Source organism: Rousettus aegyptiacus, unplaced genomic scaffold (genome assembly GCF_014176215.1).
Source record: "Rousettus aegyptiacus isolate mRouAeg1 unplaced genomic scaffold, mRouAeg1.p scaffold_m13_p_10, whole genome shotgun sequence".
Classification (NCBI taxonomy): Eukaryota; Metazoa; Chordata; class Mammalia; order Chiroptera; family Pteropodidae; genus Rousettus; species Rousettus aegyptiacus.
This window is the reverse complement of record NW_023416285.1, coordinates 62,559,205-62,568,079: the sequence shown is the minus strand read 5'-3', so window position 1 is coordinate 62,568,079 and position 8,875 is coordinate 62,559,205. Positions and strand designations below refer to the sequence as shown.

Below are 8,875 nucleotides of genomic sequence, written 5' to 3'. Positions count from 1 at the left end.
CTGCTGTAAAACATTACCATAAAATGGGTGGCTGAACACAACAGTAATTTATCATGTCATGGTTCTGGAGGCCAGAAGTCTGAAATCAAGGTGTCAGCAAGACTGCACTCCCTCTGGAGGCCCTAGGGGACAATCCATTCTTAGCCTCTTCCATTTTCTAATGGTTGCTCTGGCATTTGTGGGCTGGTTGCCACATCTTTCCAGATCTATCTTCATGTCACTTTCTTCTCTGTAGATCTGCATCTTCTCCTCTGTGCATCTGTCTTATATAGATACAGATAATTGCATTTAAGGTCAACTAGCATAGTGCAAGATAAAGCACGTCCTCTCGGAATCATTAACTTAGTCACATCTTCAAGGACCTTTGTTCCCAATAAGGTTACATTCACAGATTGCATGGATTTGACATGGATGTCTTTTGGGAGGCCATTTCTTGGCCTACCACGTGACCTTAACACCCTAATAACAGACTAAAATCTAGAGTGGAAAAGAGATGCTCTTTCCCTTATTAGCCCTGCAAGTCAGCAGCACAGGATGACAGTGCAGGGCTCTGGCAGCAGAGTCAGGGACATAATATTGTAAATGAACTGATTTAACTATAAGGGCCCAAGATAAACTCCTTGTGGGCATCCAGAAGTATTGAAGATGAGGAGCATGGAGGACTTTGCAGGGGGTGAAATCCTGCATTAGCAAGAGGGGACAAGAATACTCTGTGACCTCTTTAAATAGCATTATATGTGATGAGGCCAGTAAAAAAAAAAAAGCCTGGAGCTGGCTTAGAGGAAGTTTAAAGAGACTGCCTATATCCCCTGGTTGCAGCTGTTAATCTGACGGTTCAACCCATTTCAAGGGACCCATCTCCTGGCCTCTAGTGTTGCAGTGGGCCCCACCTGGGGTTGGTGCAGGACAGCCAGTCTAGTGTTTGTCAAGTTTTCACCACTCATCTCTGGGCCACTTGATCCCTCAGGCTGATCCTGGATCTGGATGGATGTTCCAGGCTCAACCTGGGGCCAATGTCAAAGATCACCCCTGTGGTACCTCAGGCCAGCTTGGGTTCTGGGAGATATCGCATAGAAATGTTCAAATGCTCTGAATGTACACTAAGCCAGAGACAGAACCCTGGCAATTCAAAGGTATGCAGCAGATACATACATAGAACCCAGCAGGGTCCCCTATACCAAGGGCTTGCAGGCAACACCAGCTTATCAAATAACATGAGAGCTGTGACAGGGGAGAGAATGTAGGTAGGGCTAGACGAGACTGGGGGACTGTTAAACGCTTAGCCGAGTATCTGTGGACAAGTCTTGAGATCTCTACGAAGAATCTGAGCTTTGTTTGTGTTTTTTGTTTTGTTTTGTTTTCAATAAAGTGTTAAGTACAAAATATGTTATTGTCTTTTCCCTCTTGGACTTCCTTACTAATCTGCTGCTTGATGAAACCCAGCACACCTCAAACACTCAAGTAACCAGAGAGTGTCCTGCTCCCTCAACCATTTTATTCTGCCCTGATAGTGTGAAACCCCAGCCTCGGCCATGGAGGAGTGGGGAACACAGAGTGAAGTCTGGCATCTCCAGAGCCTTGGGCTTGGCATTACAGTGGAAGAGTCCATTACAATGAAAAGTCTGGGTTTGGCGGGGTGGTGAGGGAGTGAGGGGGCTAATTGTCAGGGTTGGCCTTTAAGTAATAAGATAGGGAGGTGGGTAGGCTTACTGCAAAGAACTTGGTTTTACTTGCTGGGAGCCTGTTTAACACCTTATGGGCTGAACCTAAGTGCTATTTTTTTTTACATATATATGATTGTTTGTTTTAGGCTCCCACTTCCTGCAGTATCAGTTTCTGTCAGACCAGTTTGTTAAAAAAGCACTTCGAGTAAATACCAGAAGCCAGGATGAAAGTAAAATAGAGAGACTTAAAAAATGATTTGTTTTTACATAACTTGAATTTCATTCCTACTCAGGGTTAAACGAAACTCTCTTCTAAATAAAAAATCTCATTGGATGAGAAAGAGTTTCTGAACTGGGGGAGAAACGGTGATAGCTTTGGAGTTGGAGACTGGGCCCTATGGTATCGGAGGCATCTGATTGCACCTATGGCTTTAAAACACCAAGAAGCAAAATAAAGGAGACCTATACTGTTTGTCATATACTAGCTATGTTCCTGAAATTTTATATGAAAAATTTCTAAACCAATTCCTATTCTCCATGCAGTAAGTAAGCTCAATGAAGAACCCTTACCAGGAAGTTTTCTAAAGTGAGGCCCCTGCAGGGCCAGGACTGGGGCGAGGCAAGTAAGGGGATGCCCAAAATCTCAGCAACAATGAATAACATGTTAATCCAATATTGTAACAAATCAGAATTAACGCGAAAATCCGTAATAAACAAATAATCAAATTTTTAAATAATGAATTCTGTCCCTGCTCCATTCTTTTTTGAGGTTTCAAGCAACAGCAATTGTTTCAAGTGGAGCTAAAGCCACTTCTTTTCTGAGTGGGAGATGGAGAGAAATTTATAAGTAACAACCTACATGATGCCTTCATCATTCACCACCTTGCTAAAACCGACCTCATTCTTTTGCCTGCACCACATGTAAACATCATAGTCTTTTCAAAAAATTGTTTTGGGACAAATGGATATCTACATACGAGTAATTAAATTGGACCTAAACATCATACTATATATAAATATTAATTCAAAATTGATCAAAGACCTAACTCTAAGACCTAAACCTATAAAATTCTTAGAAAAAAAAAAGATGTAAATGTCTTTGGCAATGATTTCTCAGATACAACCTCAGAAAATACAAATAATAAAAGAAAACAATAGGCAAATTTGCCTTCATTGCCTTAGATTTGGCAATGGTTTTTCATATGTGACTCCCCAAAACACAAATGACAAAGGAAAAAAAAAAAGATAAATTAAAAACTTCCATTAGTCAAAGGACAGCATCCACAAAGTGAAAAGAAAACATATAGAATGGAAGAAAATATTGGCAAATCGTATATCTGATAAGGGACCATATCTAGAATACATAAGGAATTCCTATAACTCAATAACAACAAAAAAGACAAATACCTCTATTTAAAAATGGGGAAAAGATTTGAATAAACATTTCTCCAAAGAAGATATACAAATGGCCAAGAAGCACATGAAAAGATGCTCAACATTATTAGTCATCAGGGAAATGCAAATCAAAACTACAATAAAATACCACTTCACACCCATTAGGAGGACCATGATCTAAATGACAATACCAAATGTTGATGAAGATCTGCCTTCCTCCAAGTATCTCCTTTGAAAGTTGTCTTCCCCAAACTCTAAAAACTCTATTTCTCCTTAGGAAAACTCAGGCTTTAACCACAAGGGGGTAGCTCACTCCTGGAGTGGTTTACCTCTCCACATTCAGTGAGTGCATAAAAGCATCCTGTCTCAAAATGCACCTTGTAGTGGAAACCGCAATGTGCTATCTGGGTCCCCTCCTGGAATGCAGGACTTAGTCTCTGAGCTGCTGGAAATATGGCCAGAAGACAGCTTTCAACTGCCAGTGGTCCTCTTGGGGGACCACTTTTGGTAACAAAAAATGTCTTGCCCAAAGTTAACCTCTTTCCAAAAGTAGCCCACATTCAGTGACTCACTAAAATAGGAGTGTAAAGGCCCAAACACCTCACTCCAATTTGGAGCCACTGTGTAGGACCATTTAAGATCGAGGTCTCCCTGTGGGGTTGGTTGAAGTCTTTGCTGGGTCTGCATCACAATTTAACTTCTCCCTTTATTCAATCCTGCTTCTTCTCCTTCTTTTTCACAGGTGTTTGTGCCCCCCTCCCCACCTCCCCTTCCTCCCAACACACACACAGCTTTCACATGTGGCCAGTGATGCTCCTTGCCCCTATTGCAAAACATGAAGGGCATTCTGGGGTAGGAAGCTAGGGCTGCTGGATCCAAAAGTGAGTAGGACCAAGGTTCTTCTTAAAGAATTTTCTCTTTCAATATTCCATCACTGTGAGCTACATACACACTGATTACTTTACCAGTGAATACATTAAATTAAATTGATACATTTCTACCCATGCTACAAAGGAAACATTCCTCTTTCAACAACTTTCCTGGTTGAGGTCCTTATAATCAGGAGGGAAACAGTTTCCTCATACTTTGGAAAAGAATTCTTTCCTCATCTGTAAATGGGAATAAATAACCTCTTCAAACAGTTGTAGATTCAATGAGTTAATGTATGTGAAGGCACTTAGAGCAGTGCCCAGCATGTGGTGAGTGCTATGCTTACCAGAATAACAAAGAAACAAGACTATTTCTGAATAGCAGCTCCCTTTGCTACTCCAGAAGGACTTTCAGTCTTAAAGGTTAAGATTCTGCAGCTTCTCTGTGTAGGAGGAGGGTTGCCAATTATTTCATCTTCATTTGAGACATTTACCTTTATGTGTGGTTGGGGCTTGCTCCCGTAAATGCGTCAGAATACTCTCTGTGCTCATATGAGTATTACATTCCTCCATGATGGGTTCTATTACAGCACCATCATAGAAGTATGTGCCTTGCAAATCTTCAAAAGAGTGGATTATGGTACATGATGTGTCTTAGCCTTATTTGTTTATGAAACACACTTCCTCCCTTTGTGTTTGAGTCACACCTAAGAATTATTTCTTGAGTAGTGTTCTGTGGAACACATTTTTTTGGAAATTCTAATCTCTTTGGGATAAGTATATCAATTTAGGAGGATATTTTTCCAAAATCATAGCAGGCTAGGAGTTAAATAGCGATTTCTTATGGCCGGTTTGTGGCATGACATTAATAGTTATAGCTACTCTATTGAGCACGTATCAGATGCTGAATATCGTCCTGAGAGATGTACAAGAATCACTTCATTTAACTGTCTTAACAATCTTCTTAGAGATGGATATTTAGAGCCTCATTTTAGAGACTAGGAAATTTAGGAGCAAAAAAGTTAAATAGCTTGCCCCAAGTAACACAACAAGTAGTAAAGCCAAGATTCAAAAGCCCACAAATTTCTATTTCTGGTTTGATCATGGTGATGTAAAAGTAGCATTTCTCTTCTTCCTTTCATTGAAATCCACCCAAAACAACAAAGAGATAGAGAAACAAAGACTCAAAATTCCTTTTTCTAGAAAATAGGAGACAGCTAAAATCCCAGGTCCCCAATTAGTTGAAGGGCTGCTAAAGGCAGTAAAAATCAAGAAAGAGGGCATGTGGGAGCAGACAAAGGACAGAACCTACAGCAAGGGAATGCAGTGACTGTGTATCTCATAAAGAGCCAGTTACATCAACGAAATTTGATAAAGCAACATATTAAATGAGAGAAAATATTTTCAAATCATATACCTGAGAAAACATTAAAATCCAAAATACATGAAGAACTCATATAGCTCATTAAAAATATGGACAGAGGAACTGAAAACACTTTCTCCAAAGGCATACAAATGGACAATAGGTACATAAAAAGGTGTTCGACATCACTAATCATCAGGGAAAAGCAAATCAAAACCACAAGGAGGTAATCACCTCACCTGTTTGAATTCCCATTATCAAAAAAATAAGAGACAATAGGTGCTGGTGAGATTATGGTGAAAAGGGAACACTTGTGCACAGTTGGTGGGAATGTACATTGGTGCAGCCGCTGTGGAAAACAGTATGGAGGTTCCTCACAAAGTTAAAAAAAAAACTCATATAATTTAGCAATTCTACTGTTGGTATTTATCTGAAGAAAACAAAATCACTATCTCGAAAAGATATATGCACCCATATGTTCATTGCAGCATTATTTACAATAGCCAAGATATGGAAACAACCTAGGGGTCCACTGACAGATGAATGGATAAAGAAGTTGTGAGATTATATACAGATAGATAGATATTTATATTTATATATATTTCTATATAATTCAGCCACAAACAAGAAGGAAATCCTACCACCTAACATGTGTGAACCTTGAGGTCTTTATGCTAAGTGAAATAAGTAAGAACAGAAAGACAAATACTGTATGACCTCACTTATTTGTGGAATCTAAAAAAAAAATAAAATAACACATAAATACAAAGAACATATTTGTAGTTGCCAAAGGCTGAAGGTGGGAGGTAGATGAAATGGGCAAAGGTAGTCCAAAGCTACAAAGCTCCAGTTATAAGATAAAAGTGTTCTGAAAATGTAATGTATACGTTGGTAACTAAAATGAACAATACTTTACCATATATTTGAAAGTTACTAAAACATTATATCTTAAAAGTTCTCACCACATACAAAAAAAAATGTAACTATGTGAAGTGATAGATGTTAACTTATTGTGATCATTTCACAAAATGTACATATATCAAATCATCATGTTTTACACCTAAAATTAATTCATTTTTATATGTTAATTATATCTCAATAAAACTGGAAAAACTAAAATAAAATAGTTGTTCATAAAAAAGAAGGAGCCAGATGCAATTCTTAAGACCGAGTGGCAAAACCTAACTCTCTCGTTTGCAATACTGGGACAAGTGTGCATCTTCCAGTACCAAGAATTTCCCTGGATTCTGTTTGATATCAAGAGACAAAGATGAGGTTTCCTAGGAACCAGAGACTAGCCATATTTGCAAGAAATGTTGCCTCTGTGGCAACACAGAAGAGGCTTTGGTTTGTAAAAACTTTATAGCTGTTCATCTTTATTGTTTAGGGAGAAGCAAAAGCTAAACAAACTCACTTAAAATCCAAAATCAAGAAAAAAATCTACAAGGTAGAGACAACCATCCGAATAGGAAAATATATTTGCAAGCAATGCCTCCAATAAGGGCCTAACATCAAAAATATACAAAGGACTTATATGACTCAATAACAGCAACAACAAAAAACAAACGATCCAATCAAATAATGGGAGCAGATACTTCTCCCCAGAGGACATACAAATGGCTAACAAACATATGAAAAGATGCTCAACATTGCTAGCTATTAGAGAAATGCAAATCAAAACCACACTGAAATAAGATCTCACACCTGTTAGAATAGCTGAAATCAACAGGACAAGAAATAACAAATGCTGGAGAGGATGCAGAGAAAAAGAAACCCTCATACACTGCTGGTAGGACTACAAATTGGTACAGACACTATGAAAAACAGTATGGAGTTTCCTCAAAAAACTGAGAACTAATCTACTGTATGATCCAGCAATCCCTAGACTGGGTATTTACCCCAAAGACTTTAAAAATCATATCCATAAAGATATTTGCACACCGATGTTCATAGCAGCATTATTCACAGTGGCCAGGACATGGAAGCAACCGAAGTGTCCTACGATAGATAGTTGGCTAAAGAAGCTGTGCTACATATACACAATGGAATATTACTCAACCATAAAAAGAGATGAAATACTTCCATTTGTGACAACCTGGATGGACCTCGAGATAATTATGCTAAGCAAAATAAGCCAGACAGAAAAAGTTGAAAGTCATATGATATCATTTATATGTGGGATTTAAACCTAAAAGCCATAAAGGGACAGGACTAACAAACAGAGATTCATGGACATGGACTATAGACTAGTGGTTACCAGAGAGAGAGTAGGGAGTGGGGAAGGAGAGGGTAGGTAGATGGAGTAAAGGGGATGGAGTCAAAGATAGGGGGTTAGGGGTAAAGGAGATCAAATATATGGGAGCTGAAGGAAACTGGACTTTGGGTGATAAGTGCACAATAGAATATACAGATGTCAAATTATAAGGTACACCTGAAAATTATATAACTGTATTAACCAACATTACCCTCCCAATAAAATTAATTTAAAAAATAAAGAACGAAAAGTAAAAAATCCAGCTAGCCTGACCCTCCCGCACACAAACGTCCTGTAAATAGCTCCTTAAGGAAAAATTCATCTCCTGCAATGACAAATAACATAAAAGGAATGAGCACAGGAATCGATGCAAAGGTACAATAAGGAAAAAGAATGAAAAAGAGCAGGAAACCAAATGGTAAACAAGCAATATACCCTGGAATAATGTTGCTAGGAAGCAGACAATAATTGTGATCAGATATTTCATCTTGAATTTTTAAAACATGATGTAGCAATTGCCTCTATGAAACCAGAACACAAAGCAAACCATGATAAAATTCAGGAAGGATACAGTGAGATGATGGGATGAAGTGAAGTGGCAGAGCTCAGATGTCAGTGCAAGCCCAAAAACAAAGCTCCGCCTTCAGCTACACACAGTACTAGAAGAACACAAAAAGGATGACACAAACAGGAGAGGAAATTTGAGCATGATTATCACCAGAGCATGATTAGATGGTCGAGACAAGCCACCTCCAGAAATCCAAGGTGGTCTGCTATAGTTTTCTGTCCAGCTTTAGGGCTAACTCTGACTACAACTTTTAAAAGCTATCATGTATTTAGGGAGCTCAAAGTTAAAAACAATAGATTGTTGACCTCCCAGGATTGTGTCTAGAGAGTGGCTAATATTCTTCCAGCTTTGGAGATGGGAGGGAATACAAGTCTGGCAGAGGTACCCATTCCATTCCCACTTGCTTAGTAGCTGGTGATTGGAAGACACTCTGCAACGACACTTAAGGAAAAAACAAAAAACAAACAAACAAACAAATAAACAATGGATTGTCTCTCTTGGCTGTCAAATAGTTGCATGGGGGATTTAATTTAAGGGAATTATACCAAAAAAATAATAATTACTGTAAGTAAATATTTTAGAAATTCTTAAATCCCTTAACATACAAACACACATATATACTCTTAGATAAGTAGATGATAGATAGATAAATAGATGATGATGATGATGATGAAGATAGATAGATAGATAGATAGATAGATAGATAGATAGATAGATAGACAGACAGACAGACAGACAGACAGACAGACAGACAGACAGATA

The 8,875-nt window shown here is 38.4% G+C and overlaps 1 non-coding gene across 1 annotated transcript; it reads left to right on the top strand.

Annotated features, from left to right (window-relative positions):
* Window positions 1–8,415: 8,415 nt before the first annotated feature.
* Window positions 8,416–8,554, top strand: LOC118608828. Its single transcript, XR_004953203.1, has one exon. It is a non-coding gene; the product is annotated as a small nucleolar RNA SNORA7 (small nucleolar RNA).
* Window positions 8,555–8,875: the final 321 nt, after the last annotated feature.